This window comes from Camellia sinensis, chromosome 7, assembly GCF_055761805.1.
Source record: "Camellia sinensis isolate YWXY chromosome 7, ASM5576180v1, whole genome shotgun sequence".
NCBI lineage: Eukaryota > Viridiplantae > Streptophyta > Magnoliopsida > Ericales > Theaceae > Camellia > Camellia sinensis.
Window position 1 is genome coordinate 180,749,046 of NC_138967.1, and position 10,955 is coordinate 180,760,000.

General features: G+C 28.4%; 1 protein-coding gene and 1 pseudogene across 2 annotated transcripts in view; both read left to right on the forward strand.

The window, feature by feature from the left end:
• The first annotated feature begins 8,686 nt into the window (after positions 1-8,686).
• LOC145788738 (G-type lectin S-receptor-like serine/threonine-protein kinase At4g27290 pseudogene) lies at positions 8,687-10,304 on the forward strand (annotated as a pseudogene). Its single transcript, XR_014336486.1, has one exon. The product of XR_014336486.1 is annotated as a G-type lectin S-receptor-like serine/threonine-protein kinase At4g27290 pseudogene (transcript).
• Positions 10,305-10,627: 323 nt separating this feature from the next.
• LOC114312247 (G-type lectin S-receptor-like serine/threonine-protein kinase SD1-1) overlaps positions 10,628-10,955 on the forward strand; it is a 2,996-nt gene continuing 2,668 nt past the window's right edge. The window contains exon 1 of the mRNA XM_082880016.1: positions 10,628-10,864. The gene's annotated coding sequence lies outside the window, so the exon portion shown is untranslated. The remainder of the gene's footprint in view (positions 10,865-10,955) is intronic.

Below are 10,955 nucleotides of genomic sequence, written 5' to 3' on the forward strand. Positions count from 1 at the left end.
TCAATATTTTAATTTTTTAAATATTTTTTAAATATTTTAATTTTGTTAAGATTTTAAATATTTTAATATTTAAATATGTTACGATTTTTTTAATTTTTTGAATTTTTTTAAATATTTTAATTTTTAAATATTACGATTTTAATTTTTTAAATTTTAAAATATTTTATAAAAATAAATTCAAACTCTATTTTATAAAAATATTTTTAAATATTTAATTTTTTTTGTTATGTATTTAGTTACGATTTGAATGTAGAGTTGTGAAAGTAGTATGAAGTTTTGAGTTATGTGTTTGGTTTTGAGTTTAAAAAATAATTTCTTAATTGAGTTTTGTTTTATGTGTTTGATTACGATTTGAGTGTAAAGTTGTTTTTAAATTTAAAATATTAAAATTTTAAATTTTTTAAATTTTTTGAATATTTAAATTTTTACGATTTAAATTTTTTGAAAATTTATTTTAATTTTTTTCTTATTAAATTTTTTAGATTATTTAAATTATTTATATATTTATGATTTAAATTTTTTGAATATTTATTTTGAAAAAAATTATTTTTAATATTTTGATTTTCGGAATATTTTTAATATTCTTAATATTTTAATTTTCGGAATATTTTTAATATTTTAATTTTTAAACATTTTTAATGTTTATACAGGCCTAAAAAATGAATTGATAGAAAAATTAATTGGCATAGAAGTTATTTGAAAAAAAAAATTATTTGAAAAAAAAATTATTCAAAAAAATTACTTAAAAACAATTAATTGAAAAAAAAATATTTTTTTATTTGAGTATTTTAAAAATAGTTTGGTTATGACTGTTGATCAAAAATACGGATATCGAGTTATGAGTTGTGTGCTTGATTATCAATTATAGGTTGAATTAAGTTTTTAAAACTATTTTAAAAACTTATCACCAAACAAATTTTCTTATTTCACATGTCAAATCAAACTTTCAAAACTCAATTTCACATACAATTCAACACTCTATTCAAAAAACATAACCAAACAAATTTTCTACACTCAAATCATAATTCCACAACTCACAAACTCAAAATACAACTCATACTCTTAAATCATTTTTACAAAACTCTACCAAACGCAACCTATGATTTTTAGTTTTTGAAAAGAGATATGTAGGCAAAGAAAAAAAACTGAGAAAGGAAGAAGAGTAGTAAGAATTGAAGAGTAATGATAATAAAACTATATTTAATTTTAGTCTTTTATCCTTAAAAGTAATTTCACACATGAATAAAATTGGAGAAAAAAAAATCTCATATAAAGGGTATAAAGAGATAAACTAATTATGTAAGTAGAATCACTCGAAATAAAATTAAAAAAATATTCATTTTTTTAAGGGGGAATTCCATTCACTCAAGAGGGAAAAATTGTTTTTACAGACTTACACTCCACAACTTTTCACTTGCACCTTACATATTCTTGTAATTTTTTTATCTGTCCCACTATTTTAAAAAATTTCCTTTTTAATTATCATTCCTTCTAATTTTTTTTTTTTATCTCGTCACACTTTTCAAAATTCCACTCATACCCTTATTTTTAACCCCCAACTTCTTATCCTACTCCTATTCTTTTTAACAAAAATGTTCTCCAAGAAAAATAATAAAAATAAAAATAATAAAAAGGAAGAGTAACAAGTTAAAAAATAAATGAAAAAATTTGGTGAAAAACCCATCATTTGGGAGTATAAGACATTAGATTTAAAGTAAAACATTGTTAGATAATGAGGACACGGTGGAAAGGTCATCAGAAAAAATCGTCGGAAAAAGTCATTGGTGCTAAAAAAGTCACCACTAATTGGCCGAAAAAGTCGTCGACGGTGACAGGTGGTGGTGGTGTAATAGAAAAATATGTGATATTCAACAAATAAGTTGTTGAATGAGTGATATGTGTCACATTTCAATATATAGTTTGATAAATTTCAATAGATAGACAGATAGATTAATTTCAATAGATAGTTATCATTTTGGCCCAAAGAAATTAGCTATGCCCTGAGTGCCTAAAATAAATTACAAATTAGTGAAAAATTTGATTAAGAGCGATCATAAGTTTTGAGAATATTATTTATCTTTTTAAATATAATAAATTATATATATATGTATATATATAGGGGAATTACAAACAAAAAAAAAATTAGAGTTTAACCCTTGTAACAAAATACACCTTGAGTTTTTAATTTTGTCAATTTAAACCTTGAATTTTTTATTTGTTTTCAATCTAAACCATTTGCAAGTTTTCGTTAAGCAAAATTAATTTTTAAAAAATGAATATTTTAGTCATTAACTCAATAAAAAATAATATTTTATGTAAATTTATATTGAGTTTAATAATTAACAATTGAAGGAGGAGCTGTAACGGAAGGATCTGGAGCTTGTTGAACTTGCGGGTCTTTCGGCCAGTCACTAGATGAGTTGACTGCATCTAACCTATTGGTCGTACTGATTGGAGGGACTACACAGGATTGTTGGCTCAAAGCTTGAGCATACATAGTTAGATATTTTGTAAAATATTTTTTTTTTATCAGTTTCACTTGACAAAAATAGGTTAATGATTTAAATTAAAAATAAATAAAAAGATTAGAGTTTAAATTGACAAAATTAAAAATTTATAATTTATTTTGTTAGAAAGTTCAAATTTTGAGATTTATTTTATAATTGTCCCATATGTATAATAACATTTATTGTATACATGAGAGAGAAATAATTTGGGCATGTTTACTAAGAAACAATATAGATATACTTTTTCAGTTTTCAAAACTGACTGATGAATGAGTGTCAAATTCTCTCTGTAGTTCATTATGTTTCTAGAAACTACCCAATATGTCTTATAAGAAGAACAATTATGCATTGTGATCATGTCACAAATAGATTTAAACCATCCTTTTATATGACATGACATGACTATTTCTTATGTTATGACAGAAGACAATTTGCGGTGATGTTTAATTGTGATGGTCCAACCCTTGAGTCTTTAGCAAATTAGCACAATGTTAAGGCTATCTTTCTTGGCAAACAGCTTCAGAGATCTTGGCTAATGAACACAATGTTAAGCCCTGTTTTCTTTTCTTACAATCAGACTCCAGCTATGTCTTTTGCAGAGTAGTGACTCATCCCAAGTACATTTAAAAAACCTTTCCGCATCACTCTCAATAAATTTTAAATAAATTTATAACTAAATTTTTTTATATTATTGAATAAATTATAAATATATTTTTTAGAATTTACTTAAAATACGAATTAATTCTTGTGATTTAAAAAATTATAAAGATCTCATTGTCAAAATTTTTTATTTAATAAAATTAATTGAAAAAGTAAAATTTCTAATTGCTCACCTATACAATAATAAAATTATCTGAATTATTAATTGAAATAAAATTTTAACATTATTAAAAACTGTTAATTAACTTGATGATTTATTAATAAAATGACATATTTATTACGAAATTAGAAACCTTGGGGGCATAATGTAATTTCTGGATGTAATTTAAGTAAATCTCAGAGGACGCATTTATAATTTTCCCTTTATTATTTTAGTTAGCATTTATATATATATATACTTATCAGGCTCTTTATTTTAAAATTTAATTTTATAAAATATTCATTTTTATTGAGTGCTCAACCGAATGAATGGCCGAGTGATCGATCACTTGATGAAAATTGTCAACTTTAAGATGGTCAATCGGGTGGAAACTAGATTTTGCTAATTTTGTATTGTTTGTCTACATATATGTCGTCACATTCTTTTAAAAAATATAAATTTAATAGCCAACCACGGTTGTCTAGCTAGACAAAAGAAAAAATATATATATATTTAAAATTTGTATTGTACTCCAAAAAAAAAAAAAATAGAAAAAGAAGAAGAAGAAGAAGAAGTTTTGATCCACCACTTGGTGAAAATTGTCAGTTTTACTTTTGGTAGTCGACTGGGTGGTTGATCACTTGATGAAAAAATAAGTGTATAAATTATAAACAGTATATTGCTACATCAAGAGATGTACTATAGTAATCACAAATTTTGAAAATATGTAGCGAGGCTATTGGAGGCAAATTTTCCTACGTTTGCTCTATATTTTGGTCTAGAAATAAGTTTGACGAGACTGATGTGAATGTTCTTGGTGGGAGATCAGTAAACAATGTAGCCGTTTAGGATGAAGGTTTGGATGAGAATGGAGCTATTTTAGTCACAAAAAGACAAAATAAATTTTTTAGTCTCCAAGTTAAAAGTTGTCGTATTAATCCATAATCATTTTTATTTTTCTCTCACAAAAGTTAAAAAAGTCAAAAAGTTCATCCCAAATGAGGCTATTTTAGCTAAAATGCCAAAAAGTCAATCCACATCCCAAACGAAGCCAATGTTGCACATGGCCTAACTTTGTTTGGTAACCTAGAAAAGAAAATAAAAGAAAATAATTGGTGAAAATAAAATAAAATGAAAATCAAATCAAATGAAAATGAAAATAAAAGAAAATAATTGTGAAATCAAATGAAAGAAATCAAATCAAATGAAATAATTGGTAACCTAGAATCGAAAGAAATCAAATCAAATGAAAATAAAAGAAAATAATTTTACAAAAAAAATAAAATAAAATAAATGAAATGATTACGTAAGTTAAGAGAGAAAAGAAAAAAAAAATATTGTGAAAATAAAATTTTAAAAAAAATGAATTTCTCTCTTAGATTGTTTGATTAAGTTATATAAAAAATAAATAAATTGAAATGAAATGATATCATGTTATATTATTAAATTAACTTATTGGTGTTCTTTTTTTTTTTTTTTTTTTTCTCTATATCTAAAAGAGTAATTTTGATATTATAATAAAATAGTATTTAGTTGGTTTCTTTTCTCTTAAAATCTCTCCACTTTTAGAAACATTCAAAATAGATTTTTTCTCATTTCACTCTATTTCTCCAAACGAGTGATGCGGACCGAAAGAAACACATTTGTTTTATTTTATTTTCCTAAATCACCCAATCTAAATGGACAAGGGTATACTAATGACTCGAGTTTATTCTGAATGAGCAATGTTAGGCATCCAAATGAATTACTAAATATTTACATAGATATGGAAACTACACCACCTCACCACACATTCATACGAGTAATATTTGGTAATTCATTTAGGTTCTTAGTATTTGTATTCTCAAATCTCTACTCTTGAAGTTACCTAGGGCATATGATTAATAATTATAGAAAGTGTTGGGTATCTCTTAAGTTTAAATTTAAAAAACTTAAGAGAATTTGAGCACGGTCCTGTTTAGATAATTTAAACTATTCATTTTGTAAGACACTATTCACATATGTTATTTATGAAAAAATTAAACTAATTTGATAATTACTACTTTTTATTTTATTGTGTTTGTCTTAAAAAAATGAATAGCTTATTTTTAAAAGTATACTTATAAAATGAAAATATTATAATTATTGAATCGATTTAATTTTTTTTTGTAATAATATACACGAAACCATATGTGTGTGGATAAATTATTCTCAATGGGTTAAGTACATCACATTATTATGATGATGTGTGGTATGTCAAATTAATGAAATTTTAAAGAATGTGATACTGATTTTTTTGAATTAATAATACATTAGTAAAATTCGTAAAATTACTCATTGTGACTTTTTCCCCCTATATATTGTTGGAAAAATTATCAATAAATCTTATTTTAATCTTAAAATTACTATTGAATTCTATCAAATTTAAATATGGACAACTAAAGTCTTCTTTTTCAAAAAGTTTAATTCTCCATAATGGGATATGTTATCCCAATTTTATCCTTCATTTAATATGAATAACAATTTCATAAATAATTTTTATTTAACTAAAATTATATTTTTAAATTACAAAAATTATGATATTATATTAAAAAAATCAAAACCCACAATGGCAAATCAAATTTAAATATGATATGGACAACTAAAGTCTTCTTTTTCTAAAAGTTTAATTCTCTCTAATGGGATATATCTCAATTTTATCCCTCATTTAATATGAATAACAATTTCATAAATAATTTTAATTTAACTAAAATTATATTTTTTAATTATAAACATTATGACATTATATTAAAAAAATCATAAACCACAATTGCAAAAATTATCAATAAGTTTTATTTTGTTTTGAAAATTACTATTGAGTTATATCAAATTTCAATATTAACAAATAAGTCTATTTTTAAATTTTTAATTGTAGTTTCAATATTAAAAATTTTATTTTAATTAAGTTAAAATTATTTATAAAATTGTTGTTTATAGTAAAATTAAAATAAGATACACTATTATGAAGTAGTAAATTTTTCGAAAACATTTTATGATAAAAATAGGATTTAGTTGTTCATATTAAAATTTAATAGAAGTCTTACACGCAAAATAAGATTTATTGATAATTTTCCTATATTCTTTCTATTGGTCAGAAAATTGATGATGCCAAATTCCAAAATAAATTATATGGGTTTAGATTCTCTAAAATTTGATAATTAAATTATTGGTAATTTTCCTATATTGTTTCTATAGGTTTAGTCATCCTAATTTGATATAATGCTTGAGCTTGGTAAGTTGATTTTGGAGTTGATCTCAGTGATTTGAACTGTTTATTTTTTTATACTCGTTAAATAGAATATTCATGTAAAAAATTAAGATGATCATATATGGTAGCTATATGCTTGAATTACATTTATATGATGGAAAATGAATGACTACTCTTAAAATTATAATTGTCATTCATTTTTCAAAAAAACAAATATAATTTAAACATATAGTTACTAATATTCAATCATCTTAATTTTTTGTATGAATATTTTACTTAACAAACTTTAAAAAGTCAACAATTCAATTCATCTCAGGTTTCAATCCCAAAATAGATCCACACCAAACCTAAGAAGGCTCTCAAGTTAGATAAATCCAATCCCAATTATATGTACTACACACCCTCCAGCAAGCACCCGCTTGCCGCCACCAACACCTCCCCCTCTCCTCCTTCTCCTGCTGCTCCCTCCACCAACCGCTGACAGTTTATTTATATTTTGGAATCTTTGTGAGTTTCCTAATATGAGAACTGTTTGCCCTCATAATCACTTTCTTCTAGTACATGGGTGCATGTTCTTTGATAGGGCTTGGCAAGAGGAGTGTCTATTTCCCTTAGGGCACAAGATGGGTGTTTTTGGAAAAAATATTCCGTATTCCATGTTGGCATTGCTTCAAATGGATTGTTTTGTAGAAAATTCTATTTTCACAAACCTCCTTATCTCAGTATATATCATTTTTCAATACACAAACTTATTAATTTGATTTTTTGATTATTTTTTTCATTCCACATACTTAAATGTTCCAATTATACCTTAACTCATATCTTGTACATACCACCTAAACCCTGCTTTCACACACCTTTACCCCATTTACCAATCTTCCTTCTTTTCAATAACCACAATTTCTTTGCTATCAGAGGGGTTCCCAAACTGATTAATAATTGCAACTTTCATGGCATTTTTATAACATTCACCAAATTTCATTTCCATTTCACTGCTCTCTTGGGTTTCTCAACAATTAGGTCTAGGCTTTGGGGACGAAACAGTTGATGTAACCTCTCATTTGCTTTGTTTTGAGCTAAGAAAGAGTGTTGTTGCTCATTTTCAGTGTTGTGCTTCATGGGTTTGTGAAACTAGGGTTATTAATTAGAGTTTTTCAATTGAATAACTAGCAAGATGACTAGGCAGTTCCTGTCAATTTTGATCAAATTCCAACTGCTCTGGTTATTCGACAAATTGCAAATAGTGATTCTTCAAGCAATAAATTGTCATAGGAATTGAAATTTGGCTCTAAAGCTGCTGTGCCCCCGAATTCGGCATCCTATTTGGATGAATTTGTTAGTTCAGGCACCCCAGCCCTCACTGCCCACGCCATTTCACCCTCGCCAACCACTATATTTGTTCCCCCAATATGTATATGTATATATATATATATATATATCGATCCATTGCAAGACCATTGTGTTTAGTCCAAAATCAACAATACCGGATTATGAGCATGTATGAACTTAAGGTTCCTAACAATCAATCAGTCCAAACAGCCATTTTTTAAGAATCGACAATCTGTAAGCAAGATGGCACAGTATGTATATATATATAATAATAAAGAATAGAAATCACAGTGTATTGAGATTGTTTTTGCTTTAAAAAGATGTGTATAGAGAAAATTCTGATATAATATTGTGGGTGTGTTTTGATGTCTATTATAATAATTTTATTTTAGGGCACAATTGTAATTAAAATAAAATTTCATTAAATGTGTGGATAGAGATAAGTAAGCGTGTAGAAATAAAATTTCTAGCATGTGGGCAATGAATAATTGTCTGTGTTTTTTAAACCATTTGATTTGAGTCTGCAAGCTGATACCATTGTATTCTTTTGAGCCTGATGGTAGGCAATTCTATTCTACTATTTTATGGTCACATTTGGTTGTGGCGTGGAGGAGGGGGAAGGAGAGAGACATTTTCGTTGAGTTAATTTTTATCCTAGCAATATCGAAATCCAATTCAGATCGTTGATTTGATGCCATGATTACGATTGCAATAGTGAAGAGATAAGAATCTGTAGAAGCGAGGACTATTCAAGTCAAGCATTCAAACAGACAGTAGAATTCCAAGTCTTCTATTTAATAACCGGCACCAACTGAAAGGTACATACACAGAAAAGACCATGGAAGACTTGGGTCTGTAGGTCTTTTTCTTTTTAAAATTGGACATCTTTATAAATCGAATAAATATTGGAAAAAACAGATGAATTCCATGAAATTGGAGATTAGATTGTTAATGGAATGCCTCAAAATATCTTTATTGTTTTCCTCTTTATTTTCCATCTTAATTATCTCCAATGCAGCAGACACCATAACCAAAACCCACTCCATTTATGGCAACAATACCATTGTTTCATCTGGTGGAAGCTTTGAAATGGGTTTTTTCAGCCCTGGCAATTCCCGGAATCAATACCTTGGAATATGGTACAAGAAAATATCTGTCAGGACTGTTGTATGGGTTGCCAACAGAGAAATCCCACTTGTTGATTCATCAGGCGTCTTAAAGATAATCGACCCTGGAATTCTGGCCCTTGTCGATGGTACCGGCAACATTATTTGGGCTGCCAATGTGACAAGATCCACACAGGATACTGTTGCACAACTTATGGACTCTGGAAATCTAGTTGTGAAAGATGCCAATGATGATAACCCAGAGCATTTTCTGTGGCAAAGTTTTGATTATCCTGGTAATACTCTTTTGCCAGGCATGAAGCTCGGAAAGAACTTTGTAACTGGCCTAGAGCTCAAACTCTCTTCATGGAAGAGCAGTGATGATCCAGCTAAAGGTGAATTTACATATTGGTGTGATCCTGGAGGATATCCACAATTTATTCTAAACAGCAGTTCAACTAAGGTCTACCGAACTGGGCCATGGAATGGTATCGGGTTTAGTACGACAAGAGTCTTGATTAGTTCCATCTTCACATTGGAATTGGTATTCACTACAGACGAGGTGCATTATAGTTATGAGACCCTAAGCTCAGTTGTTTCAAGGTTTGGTCTGAGTCATGATGGCATTGTACGACGGTGGGCATGGATTGATCGAACACATGAATGGGCCATTTACCGGACTTCACCAACAGACAGTTGTGATCTCTATAATTTGTGTGGTGCAAATGGTATCTGTAACGTTGCAAACTCACCAGAATGTAGTTGTTTGAGTAAATTTGTGCCCCAGAACGAAACAGAATGGGGAAATGGAGATTTTTCTAATGGGTGTGTTCGGAGGACACCGTTCGATTGCAATAATGGAACTAAATTTCTCAAGTATTCAAACAATAAATTGCCGGACACACGGTATTCCTGGTTCAACAAGATCACGACCCTAAGGGAATGTGAGAAGCTATGCTTGAACAACTGCTCTTGTACAGCTTACACAAATTTAGACGTAAGACGAGGTGGAAGTGGCTGCCTGCTCTGGTTTGACGAGTTGATTGATATGAAACAGTACAGTGAAGATGGGCAAGACATTTACATAAGGATGGCTTCCACTGAGTTAGGTAAGAATTCATTCAAAACACCTAGTAGTAGTGGTTTTACCAAGCACACCATCCCTGTAGCTTCCCCTGTTTTAATCACTTCTTTAATCATAATGTTGTGCAATCTCCATTTAAAATACCAGACCTGTCCTTCTCCAATCAAACATGTGTACCCAATTGTAGAACATTAGTGCACTGCTCAAGGAAGCTTCTACTTTCTAAGATATTTCAGTTTCAATTTCTTCACCCACTCATCAATGGTAAAACTAACACCATCAAAGTTTGCTGTGACCCAAAATACCGCTTGGACCTTGATTACGTCAATTACCTCACTTCAATAAATTTCCTTATGATTAAATAAATATATAGCATCATTCCTTGTTAACCATAAGCTACACAAAACGGCAGATAATAAGGGAGCAAGGATCCTCTAGAGTTTTTTTTTCTTAAAGTTTCTTAGAATGGTGCATTGTGTAGTTAAGATTTAATGACAAGTCACATCAATTTTTCAGCATTAAATCTCAACCACACAATACACCATTTTAGAAAATTTTAGACAAAAAACACTCTAGAGGATCCTTGGTGATATGCATATGTCTGTGCTCTCGTGGTTCTATTACTTGAATGAATTGACAATTTCTTTAATGGGATTGAGGATTAAACAGTTCAACAAGTTGGCTTCAGTGGCAAGAAAAAAGAGATAGTCGGAGTGACCTTGGCATCATTATTTGGACTTCTTTTTCTGGGTGTAAGTGTAACGTTGCATCTCCGAAAAAGGGAAAAGAAGAATTCACAGCTGAACAGAGAAGGTATCTGAGATAAGCATTCTGTGGTAAACTTATATGCCTTTGTCTTAATTTAAAAAGAAAAAAGAAAACAAATGCTCGCTCATATATATAT